This window comes from Monodon monoceros, unplaced genomic scaffold, assembly GCF_005190385.1.
Source record: "Monodon monoceros isolate NGI ecotype Baffin Bay Population unplaced genomic scaffold, NGI_Narwhal_1 Super_Scaffold_14, whole genome shotgun sequence".
Classification (NCBI taxonomy): domain Eukaryota; kingdom Metazoa; phylum Chordata; class Mammalia; order Artiodactyla; family Monodontidae; genus Monodon; species Monodon monoceros.
In genome coordinates this window covers 57,840,422-57,853,707 of record NW_021703770.1, presented here as the reverse complement: position 1 = coordinate 57,853,707, position 13,286 = coordinate 57,840,422, and positions in this window count along the sequence as shown.

Sequence of the window (13,286 nt, the reverse complement as noted above, 5' to 3'; positions counted from 1 at the left end):
GAGTTTATTTTTGTGTATGGTGTTTGGGAGTGTTCTATTTTCTTTCTTTTATATGTAGCTGTCCAGTTTTCCCAGCACCACTTATTGAAGAGGCTGTCTTTTCTCCATTGTATATTCTTGCCTCCTATATCAAAAATAAGGTGACCATATGTGCATGGGTTTATCTCTGGGCTTTCTATCCTGTTCTATTGATCTTTATTTTGTTTTTTTTGCCAGTACCATACTCTCTTGATTACTGTAGCTTTGTAATATAGTCTGAGGTCCTGGAGTCTGATTCCTCCAGCTCTGTTTTTCTTTCTCAAGATTGCTTTGGCTGTTCGGGTTCTTTTGTGTTTCCATACAAATTGTGAAATTTTTTGTTCTAGTTCTGTGAAAACTGCCAGTGGTAGTTTGATAGGGATTGCATTGAATCTGTAGATTGCTTTGTGTAGTAGAGTCATTTTCACAACGTTGATTTTTCCAATCCAAGAACATGGTATATTTCTCCATCTGTTTGTAACATCTTTAATTTCTTTCACAGTGTTTGGAGTTTTTTGCATACAGGTCTTTTCTGTCCTTAGGTAGGTTTATTCCTAGATATTTTATTCTTTTTGCTGCAATGGTAAATGGGAGTGTTTCCTTAATTTCTCTTTCAGATTTTTCATCATTAGTGTATAGGAATGCAAGAGATTTCTGTGCATTAATTTTGTATCCTGGTACTTTACCAGGTTCATTGTTTAGATCTAGTAGTTTTCTGGTAGTGTCCTTAGGATTCTGTATGTATAGTATCATGTCATCTGCAAACAGTGACAGCTTTACTTCTTCTTTTCCAATTTGGATTCCTTTTCTTTCTTTTTCTTCTCTGATTGCTGTGGCTAAAACTTCCAAAACTATGTTGAATAAGAGTGGTAAGAGTGGGCAACCTTGTCTTCTTCCTGATCTTAGTGGAAATTGTTTCAATTTTTCACCATTGAGGATGATGTTGGCTGTGCGTTTGTAATATGTGGTCTTTATTATGTTCAGGTAAGTTCCCTCTATCCCTATTTTCTGGAGGGTTTTTGTCGTAAATGTATGTTGAATTTTGTTGAAAGCTTTTGCTGCATCTATTGAGGTTATCATATGGTTTTTTTACTTCAATTTGTTAATATGGTTTATCACATTGATTGATTTGCTTATATTGAAGAATCCTTAAATTCCTGGGATAAACCCCACTTGATCACGGTGTATGATCCTTTTAATGTGCTGTTGGTTTCTGTTTGCTTGTATTTTGTTGAGGATAGTGGCATCTATGTACATCAGTGATATTGTTCTAATTTTCTTTCTCTGTGACATCCTTGTTTTGTTTTGGCATCAGGGTGATGGTGGTCTAGTAGAATAAGTTTAGGAGAGTTCCTCCCTCTGCTATATTTTGGAAGAGTTTGAGAAGGATCGGTGTTAGCTCTTCTCTAAATGTTTGATAGAATTCACCTGTGAAGCTATCTGGTCCTGGGCTTTTGTTTGTTGGAAGACTTTTAATCACAGTCTCAATTTCAGTGCTTGTGATTGGTCTGTTTATATTTTCTGCTTCTTCCTGGTTCAGCCTTAGAAGGTTGTGCTTTTGTAAGAATGTGTTCATTTCTTCCAGGCTGTCCATTTTATTGGCATATAATTTTTTGCAGTAGGTGCTCGTGCTTCTTTGTATTTCTCCAGTGTCATGTGTTACTTCTCCTTTTTCATTTCTAAGTCTATTGATTTGAGTCTTCTCCCTTTTTTCCTTGATGAGTCTGGCTAATTGTTTCTCAATTTTATTTATCTTCTCAAAGAACCAGCTTTTAGTTTTATTGATCTTTGCTATTGTTTCTTTCATTTCTTTTTCATTTACTTCTGATCTGATCTTTATGATTTCTTTCCTTCTGCTAACTTTGGGGTTTTTTGGTTCTTCATTCTCTAATTGTTTTAGGTGTAATGTTAGGTTGTTTATTTGAGTTGTTTCTTGTTTCTTGAGGTAGGATTGTATTGCTATAAACTTCCCTCTTAGAACCGTCTTTGTTGCATCCCATAGGTTTTGGGTAGTCGTGTTTTCATTGTCATTTGTTTCTAGATATTTTCTGATTTCCTCTTTGATTTCTTCAGTGATCTCTTGGTTATTAAGTAGTGTGTTGTTTAGTCTCCATGTATTTTTATTTTTTACAGATATTTCCCTCTAATTGATATCTTGTCTCATAGTGTTGTGGTTGGAAAAGATACTTGATATGATTTCAATTTTCTTAAATTTACCAAGGCTTGATTTGTGACCCAAGATATGATCTATCTTGGAGAATGTTCCATGAGCACTTGAGAAGAAAGTGTATTCTGTTGTTTTTGGATGGAATGTCCTATAAATATCATTTAAGTTCATCTTGTTTAATGTGTCATTAAAAGCTTGTGTTTCCTTATTTATTTTCATTTTGGATAATCCATCCATTGATGAAAGTGGGGTGTTAAATTCCCCTACGATGATTGTGTTACTGTTGATTTGTCCTTTTATGGCTGTTAGCATTTGCCTTATGTATTGAGGTGCTCCTATGTTGGGTGCATAAATATTTACAATTGTTATATCTTTTCTTGGATTGATCCTTTGATCACTGTGTAGTGTCTTTCTTTGTCTCTTGTAATAGTCTTCATTTTAAAGTCTATTTGGTCTCATATGAGAATGCTACTCCAGATTTCTTTTGATTTCCACTTGCATGGAATATCTTTTTCTAACCCCTCACTTTCCGTCTGTATGTGTCCCTAGGTCTGAAGTGGGTCTCTTGTAGACAGCATATATACAGGTCTTGTTTTTGTATCCCTTCAGCCAGTCTATGTCTTTTGGTTGGAGCATTTAATCCATTTACATTGAAGGTAATTATCGAATATATGTTACTATTACCATTTTCTTAATTGTTTTGGGTTTGTTATTGTAGGTCTTTTACTTTTCTTGTGCTTCCTGCTTAGAGAAGTTCCTTTAGCATTTGTTGTAGGGCTAGTTTCGTGGTGCTAAATTCTCGTAGCTCTTGCTTGTCTGTAAAGTTTTAATTTCTCCATCGAATCTGAATGAGATCCTTGCCAAGTAGAGTAATCTTGGTTGTAGGGTTTTCCCCTTCATCACTCTAAATATGTCCTGCTACTCCCGTCTGGCTTGCAGAGTTTCTGCTGACGGATCAGCTGTTAATCTTATGGGGATTCCCTTGTATGCTATTTGTTTTTTTTCCCTTGCTCCTTTTAATGTTTTTAATTTGCATTTAATTTTTGATAGTTTGATTAATATGTGTCTTGGCATGTTTCTCCTTGGATTTATCCTGTATGGGACTCTCTGTGCTTCCTGGACTTAACTATTTCCTTTTTCATATTAGGGAAGTTTTCAACTATAATCTCTTCACATATTTTCTCAGTGCCTTTCTTTTTCTCTTCTTCTTCTTGGACCCCTATAATTCGAAAGTTTGTGTGTTTAATGTTGTCCCAGATGCCTCTGAGACTCTCCTCAATTCTTTTCATTCTTTTTTTCTTTATTCTGCTCTGCAGTAGCTATTTCCACTATTTTATCTTCCAGGTCACTTATCCATTCTTCTGCCCCAGTTATTCTGCTATTGATTCCTTCTAGAGAATTTTTCATTTCATTTACCGTGCTGTTCATCACTGTTTGTTTGCTCTTCGGTTCTTCTAGGTCCTTGTTAAATGTTTCTTGTATTTTTTCCAGTCTATCCCCAAGATTTTGGACCATCTTTACTATCATTACTGTGAATTCTTTTTCAAGTAGACTGCCTATTTCCTCTTATTTGTTTGGTCTGGTGGGTTTTTACCTTGCTCCTTCATCTGCTGTTTGTTTCTCTGTCTTCTCATTTTGCTTCACTTAATGTGTTTAGGGTCTCCTTTTTGCAGGCTGCAGGTCCGTAATTTCTGTTGTTATTGGTGTCTGCCCCCACAGTGTAAGCTTGGTTCAGTGGGCTGTGTAGCCTTCCTGGTGGAGGTGACTGGTGTCTGTGTTCTGGAGGATGAGGCTGGCTCTTGTCTTTCTGGTGGGCAGGACCACATCTGGTGGTATGATTATGGGTGTCTGTGACCTTATTATGATTTTAGGCAGCCTCTCTGCTAATGGGTTGTGTTGTGTTCCTGTTTTGCTAGTTGTTTGGCATAGGGTGTCCAGCACTGTAGCTTTCTGGTCGTTGAGTGGAGCTGGGTCTTACCATTGAGATGGAGATCTCTGGGAGAAGTTTCCCTGTTTAATATTACGTGTGGCCAGGAGGTCTCTGGTGGAACAACATCCTGAACTTGGCTCTCCTACCTCAGAGGCACAGGCCTGAAACCCGGCCAGAGCACCGGGGAGGAAGGCGATCTCCAGGTCTCACTCCTCCGCCATCTTGAAGGTCTCCCCCAAGAACTTGCTTTAATCCCTTTGTTCTTAAGTGCTAATGTTTCATTCGAAATACATTTTGATGGGCAGGCACAACATCACATGCTTCTTCTGAATTCTGATTTCTCTTGTTTTCAGGGATTGTGTCTTCTGTACAGTAGCACTTTGTAAGTGACTATTCTTGTATTTGATCCATTGGCAAATACCATTTTCACCCCCCAGAGATATTTAGCAAATTTGTAGTTTCTCTCAACTTGGGGGAAATAGCTTACATGTCAGGACAGCATGTGTCTGTCAAGAAAATGCTGGGCTCAGGTTTTCACCTTTCCTTTTCAACAGACATGAGAAGTAAAGAATGTGGCTCACCAAAGCTGGGCAAATGACCTAACGCTGTCAATGGTGTATTCTTATACCTAGAGAGTTTAAGATTCTGGGCTGTGTCATTGTTGGAGTCTTATCCAGGATTGGTTTGGTTTGCAAATTGGACTGCTTTCCTGTAGACTCTATGGCATGAAGCATTGTTTTGGGAATGACAGGGCTTGTAGAGGTGCCTCTAGCCCCCATCCATTTCATCACTTAGGATCTGACTCCAGCGTGAAATTTTGACATGTAGGATATTGACTGGTAGTCTTCTTCACAGCACCGTACCAAGTTTACACTTGTACATGTTTAGTAAAATAACTGCTAAAGCAGCAAACTTAGTATCCCTAGAAAGACGAGTGAAGATTGGAATGTGGTGCTTTACATGCAGAGTGAGACGGTAAAGATTTTAGAAGTTATTTGTTATTAGGAATTTGCATTTAATAATTGTGGCAAAATAAGTATTACTGCTAGGCTTACATTGTTATAATAGTAATAATAAGTTATTAATGTTTTTCTATTGCTGTAAGAGTCATCAAAAGATAATTCAGTTCCTTTTCCTGATTATGAATAAGACACATGACTTCTTTTTATACTAGTATATTCTTTCTCCTGTTATTGAGAACCCGTAACAAAAATGACCTTAAAGCAGCTAACATTTATTGAAAATTTTGTTTGCATTTTGTGTGAGGCATGGTGCTAAGCACTGAACGTGGATCCCCTTACTTAATCTCTCAATAATATTTTGGAGTAAGTAACATTACTATATAAGTGCAGAGGGTTGGCATTTTCCCAAAATTCTCTTAGCTACAAGCAACTAGCAGATCTTATGTTTATTTATACAGTATATTTTAAAGTCTGGATTAGATCCCTTCTATTTCAATATAAATGTAATTTTTTAATATTAAAAATAGATAGTAGAAATAGTGGCCAAGGCACTCTATATATTATATTAACTCTTTACAATGTTTTTGGAGTAAAACCGAGTAGAAATTGTCTACCTTGTCTACAGTTTTTATACTGGGTATTTTCTCATCTTCATGAGGCAGATGAGAATGTATGGGGAAAACAAGACACTGGTCAGGAAGTTCTATATTAAGCATCCAGGGTAGAACAGTAACTCACTTATTTGTAGGACACAAAGTATATCTAGATTAAACCACTACTCCCCAGCACCTCCACACCCACTCCGTCACACAATTTATGTTGAAACAGTTGACTTGTTTACCTTCAAGGCACCATGCAGTTTATTTTAAGGTTTGACTCTTTGCTTTTGTTATTGTTTATTTCTATCAAAAGCCGAAGATTAAGTCACTGTTATGAAAACAAACCTGATTAATAATTATTTCCTCTCCAGCCAAAGCATTCTTAATTACTAAAACATGGGCTAATAATGTGAAAAGAAATGACAGATGTAGCAATGTAGTTTGAATGCAAATCTCAGTACCCATTTTTTTTAAATGAAACCATAGACACAGTAAATCTTGTACTATTCTGCCAAAGATTTTATAAGTATTTAGACTAATCTCTGATGACACTCCAATTTACCAAAGTCTACTGAAGTGTGATCACTGAATAAGCTGATTTTCACAACATAAATCGGCCTATCCACCCACCTGTCATCAAAGAAAATTTTAATGACCCAGAAAGTGTAAGCTCAGTGGTGACAGGACTTGCTTTCTTTCGCTGCTCTACCTTCAACACCCAAAGCAGACCTTGAATATTTAGTGCATGAGTGAATGAATGAAAGGAATAAAATAAACTATGATCATCACATTTTAATCTGTTCTCTGGGTTGATGCACACTTAATTTGTTCACTCAGTTATTCATTAATTCAACAAGTACTTAGAACATTTCTGCTTTTCACTAGGATCTGTGCCAAGCACTGAGGATACAATTATGAATAAGGCGAATACTATTTCTTACCTCCTGCAGCTGGCAGTCTGGTCTTATTTCCCACCAAAGAAAGGTAGATTTATTGTCTAGACTACCTATTATACTAAATGTTAAAAGCTTTTAAAGGTCGTATTGAATATCTCCGGAGGAAAGTCACGGATATATAATTCCTCTGACTGAATGTCTGGCTTCTTGCATCTCACTTCTGTATATGAACAGAGGTTTTTTGCTTTGTCCATTGCTGTAACCTCGGAGCCTAGAATACTACCTTTCCTTTCCCGGAATATGGTGCTTGCTCATATGAAAGAAGGAAGAATATGGGAAGAAAACAAAATGTGTTGAGGATCAGCTGTACTAAACCCTTTAGATAATCTCAACATAGACATAACCCCAGTCTATTGTTAGATTGTTATTTCTATTTTACAAGTGGGGTAATAGACTGAGAGAAAACCACGCACTAACAAGTAGCAAAGCTTGAATTGAAACGTGGGCTGACTTGCATCACCCGATTCACAACTCACTTTACCAAATAAGCCAAGAATCCTTTACTCTTGATTCTTGCCATAGATTATCTATTGGTTTTTACTTTAGCCAGCTTTAAAGGGCTCATACCAAACTCAAACCTTTTGTATTTTGGGCTATGACATACGCCAGCTATGTTGATCAGAGAAGTCTAGGTGATGTAGCTACAGACAACACCATGATTTTGTGGCTCACCTACCAAATGTTTATTTCTTGCTCATGTAAGGTCTGCTGCAGGACCAGGCAACTCTCCACGTCAACACTCTTCTACACATCAATCTCATGACCCAGGCTGAGCAACACTTCACCATCTTGTGCTACACCATGTCCAAAACACAGCCTCTTCACTGGGAGCTGGGGAAGAGAACAAACAGAATTGCACATCAGCTCTCTTAAATGTTTCTACCCAGAGGTGACACTCATGAACTCTGTTCATATTTTATTCACCAGAACAAATCATACAGCCATGTTCAATTTCAAAATGGTGGGGAAGTGTGATTCTTCCACATATCTGGAAAAAGAGGAAGACATGGATATTGGCAAAGAGTTGTTATGTCTACCATACCAGCAAAACTCCCAGCAAATCTATGTCTAACTTGTATTAATGCTCCACATTGAAAAGATTGTCTGTGAAGCACTGCCTTTTCCTTGTTTAACAATAAAGTACCTTCTGTTTTACAGATGTGTGCCCTCCCAACAATATCCCTATTTAAATGCCTTTGTGATTGCTTTTTAAATAAATAATGCAGTTAGTATTGAGAAATTAGAAATTATAGATAATCAAAACAAAGTAATAAAAAACTACCCACAAACCTACATTCCTACCATTCCTTAGTAACAGTGTTCTCTAGCAAAAACTGAGGAAGATGCTGTCAGTATCTTATATTTCATTCCCTTCCCCCGTGCTTCCATGATTCTAGCAGCTGATTTGGGAATCCTGGCTGGTCTCCGTGCTAAGAGGCTCCCTCAAGATTTCAAAACTGAAAGTGTCCCAAAACTTCAGCCCAGAAAGAGTAAATATTTTTATTGAACAAGGTCTATTTCTAATTTAGACAAATGGTTGTATTTTCTTCCTTATGGTGTAACTCTTCTTGAAGTTGCTTACTATTATTCTAGGTGTATCATATTTTAATTTAGTGTTTCACTTATTCCTTTTATTGAGCCATTTACATTTTATTGTATTTCTCTTTTATTATTCTCATGTAATCAAGAAAAAGAACAGACATACAATTAGTTTGTTGAAAAGTTAGAATTAGAACCCAGGCTTTCCTGGCTTCAAGTCTCCCTATTTTTCTATATCAAGATACTTACACCCTTTAGAATTAAGACATCAATATGAAATATTATTGTCAATTAATTTAATAAGCATGTATTGAACATTTTCTATAAGGCAGATAAGGAACTAGAAGTATAAAGGTGAATTATACAAAGCACCTCTTTATGAGGCTTTTAAAAATATTTTTATTGGAGTATAGTTGATTTACAATGTTGTGTTAGTTTCAGGTGTACATATACATATATCTACCTTTTTTTTTTTTCAGATTCTTTTCCCATATAGGCCATTACAGAGTATTGAGTAGAGTTCCCTGTGATATACAGTAGGTCCTTATTAGTTATCTATTTTATATATAGTAGTGTGTATATGTCAATCCCAATCTCCCAATTTATCCCTTCCCCCCTTATCCCTGTAACCGTAAGTTTGTTTTCTACATCCGTGACCCTACTACCGTTTTGTAAATAAGTTAATTTGTACCCTTTTTTTTTGATTCCATATTGAAACGATATCATTTTTGAGACTTTTATTATCTGACAGAGGATTTATATAAAGAGTACAACAAGGTGAACTATATAAAGAAATACTGCTTTATAATATAGCACTGAGAAATATTATTCTTCAATACACGTAATAATGGCTTTTCATTCCCCTGCTATACTGTACCCTCCTGCAAGTCAATATTAAAATTTATAATGATCTTTTTCCCTTGGTCATATATCAAATATTCATTCTCACTGTGGAAGGAGAATTTTAGATATTCCTTACTGTTTTGATCTGGTTATGAATTTGTTCCAACATTCCTTTCTTTTTTCTTTTATGGCATCTGCTAGAATTTTAACCCAGTTTCTGATTGTGTTGGATGTAGTCATTGTCAAGTGCATTTGATCTGCCAATGCAAATAGGAATGAGGTGAGCCTGTTGAGTATATAAAATATTTCTTTCCAATGTGTTTGACCAATTAAATAGTAAAACAGTGGTGCTATTTTGTTTCCTTAGCGACCTGGGAATGCATTGTAAGTTAGAAAAATTGTTTCTAAAGTATCTTGAAATTTATTTCTACAATTACTGTGAGTATTCTGACTTTTTCTTTTTCATCCACTTCAAATTTTGACTTAAAAAAATAACCCTGATTGTGTTTCTTTTCCAGGAGTTGATTAGATTTTGCAGACTACAGGAGGATCCCTGAGTTCGTATGAGAGTTCAAGTCTCAGGTTCAGATCTCATTAGAACTAGGATTCATATTCTTAAGAACTATTATTTCATATGATTCCTCCTTTTTTTAAGAGATAAAAGCTCATTTGGGGGAAAATTAAAACTTTTGTAAGTAAAATGCATTTATAAAATTAAGTTGCCCTCAGGTCATCCAAAAGGTCAAAACTAGCTCTCCTTTAACTAAGCTTATTTTTCTATTGCATCTAACTGCTGGGTAAATTGAGTATTTTCATGTTTGAATTCCTTTAAACCTCTTCTCTCTCCAGAAAAATTGCCACACGTCAGAGAAATCAAGATGAATGCTTTCCCATTTGACTTCTCTTCCTTCTTGGATCTATGTTCTTACAGTGGGATTTGGATACTTTGTCATTTACAATTTTGATTTCTTCTCAGTCATTTATCTGCGTCTTAAATTTCTCCTTTGTTTATACTTTTTGCTTTGGACCCTAGTTGTAGACTCCCTTAAAGTGAAAATTAAACATTTAAGTTAAATATTCCATTCAGTGAAACTTTTTATATTGATAAACTCAGACTTGGCTATGTATCTGTTGACACTCAAGGAAAGTTAATGGAACCCATGTGATTGTGTAGGCAGCCAATAATTGCTAAACAGATGCTTTCTTTTTAAAATATTATAATTTAATATAATATTTTAATATAATATAATATTATTATAACTATTATGGAGGATATTGTAAAGAAATAGATACAGTACAGTATTGTATTAAATGCTACATTATTAAATGCTAAGAAATAATCCTTTCATTATACTTAACAATGGTCAGGACCTTTAAAGTACTATACCCAGGTTTGGCAAAACATTATAAATTAAATGTGAAAAGCCTGGAATAAAGAAAGGATAAATTGATGGAAAATTAGGTAAAGTAATGTATGAAAGAACTTGGTTTCTGAGCCTGAATAAGAAGCGCTGTGGCAACTTAGTAACAGTATGTTTGAGTCTACAGGGTGCAGTTGGGGGAGAGGGAGCCTCCAATATTTCAATTACTATTCAATTTTTTATCTCTATAGGTATTAAAAATAATATATGTTAAAATTTTATTGAGAGAAAATGTAGATAGATATCATAAGAAATATCTTCTTGTGCTATACAAGTACATTATTAAGGAACATCACTGTAGAGCTACCAATAATAGTAAATTATAAAATGTGAAAATCTTGGATGCTTGGAGAATTAACTTGGCCACAGGGAGGGAGGCTATTAAAAATAATCCCTAGGTGCCTCTTTCAGCTGTATTTTCTGATAACCAGTTGAACTGGAAAAAAGACTTAAATGTATTAAACCCTGGAAATATAACATATCAAAATCGTATTCATTTTATTAATAATTTTAGATTAATTTTAAGTTATTTATTATATGCCAAATGCCATGAAGCAGTTTATATGCATTATTTCTATTTTATTGTATCCTCACACTAATCTATGGAGTGCTTTCTCCAACAGTTCAGGCGGGTCATGGCTTCTTGGGAAGATACTCTGTACATATCCATGGTAACAGTAGATTGAATTCCCCTTTTACTTTTCCAAAAACATAGAAACATATTGAAAGCAGGTGACCCACAGAGGAAGGAATGCTCTATCTTGACTTGACTTTGCCCTTACCTCCCTAATGAGCTTCCCTGGTGGTGCAGTGGTTAAGAATCCACCTGCCAATGCAGGGGATATGGATTCAAGCCCTGGTCCAGGAAGATCCCACATGCCATGGAGCAACTAAGCTCGTGTGCCACAACTACTGAGCCTGTGCTCTAGAGCCCACAAGCCACAACACTGAGCCCACACACCGCAACTACTGAAGCCTGTGCACCTAGAGCCTGTGCTCCCCAACAAGAGAAGCCACTGCAAAGAGAAGCCTGTGCACCGCAATGAAGAGTAGCCCCCACTCGCCACAACTAGAGAAAGCCCACGCATAGCAACAAAGACCCAACGCAGCCAAAAAGAAAGAAAGAAAGAAAGAAAGAAGTAAAACCTCAAATTACCCTTTAAAAAAATCCCAAAAACCAGTATCACCAGTTTCTGGTGATACTATTCATGAGCACCATATCCTGCAGAGTCTGAGAAAACAGTCAAGCTCCAGGCACACCACTGTCCTTTTATCTGGGTTTGGCCCAAGGACAATGCAATGCTTACACACCTATATTCCTAAAATACTAATGTCATCTCCCCTTCATATGTGACTAAATTCAAGTTTAGTGAGGTGTTTAATCACACTAAACTTTGGCCACAGTTGGCCAAGTGGTGAAGCAGAATTTGAATCTAGCACTGGAGCCAGCACTCAGGTATCTTATAGTGCAGCGGCAAAATCTTATGTGAGCAGATAACTGGTTACACAAGCATGAACTCAAAACTTAATTAAACTGCAATTCAATCCTAACCACTCCCATTCAGCCAGGGTGTTCCTGTATGAAAGCTCTGGCAGGTCTGTGATAGCCTACAGACACATTAAGTCACAAATATAAGCTTGATTCGGAAATTGAAATGCCTACTTCCATGCATGTAAAAAACCAAAGCACAGACTTGATGTTAAACCATACCACCCCAGCTTGGTTCTGCTCTGGGCTGGAGACCCTTATTGGGAAAGGAAGTTGTATTGGCTTCTCTGCTTCCCAGTTTGAGCTTCCTCTCATTATCTGTTTTTCCAAACTCCCACCATGTTTGAAGCTAGGGGAGAAGAGGGAGAAAATAAAAAAGGGATAGGACAAGTTTTTCTGGTACAATAGGGCTTTGCGCTACCTGGGCTTGGCAAACTGACTCTCTCTATCCAAGGACACTTTGTAGATCCTTCAGAAGTTCTTTGCTGGGCCTCTCTCTCCCATAGTTTTTCAATTCTGTATGGCCACTTGCAACTGCGTCCACAGCTCCTGGTCTATCTGGCAGTGTATATTTAGCCTTTTCCTTCTGAGGCCGTTTTATCCCTGTAGATAGTCTTATTGGATAGGACTTAAGATACCTGTGTTCTGGCAATCTTTCTCTTGTGTGAGAGAGAGAAACATCGATTTATTCTATGCTTTGCCACACAGGCAGTATATCACTGCAGTAACCAGCCCTTCTTCTCTATCATCTTGATGTCCTGGGGTCAGACGCCAGTGCACCATGTCCACAGATTTGGAAAACACATAGCAAACTCTCAGACGGTCTTATAAGGGACCCCTCCCTAAGCTTGAGGTGAGAAAAGAAGCCCATTCTTCCCTCTCACCCTTGTGGTGTGATGAGGATTCATAGTACAAAAACTGTTCTCTCCAGATACAGTCAATTCTCATTATCTGTGGTTGTTACGTTCTATAAAGTCACCACAAACAGTAGGGGAAACAGGGATTAGGTTCCTGCATCTCTGGTCACAGTATTTTCATTAACCCATCAATACATAAACTTGTTTTATTTGTTTTTCTGTTTGAAGACCCCTTATTAACCATATGCTGTTGATTCATTAACATTGAGCTCACAGCCAACAGAACTATAACACATACCTGAAAGGTGCTTATCTAACACATGTAAGGCACATCACAGCCTGTGCTTAGAAAACTGGACAGCACTTTAGTGCTATGCTTCCCACCATTTTAACTGTGAAATCAACCACAAAAGGCACACAGAAAAGAAAAACATAGCACTAGATATGAAAAGAACGTTTGTTTATACTGTGGGAGTTAAAATAAGAAAGTAGAGCATTGCCTTGT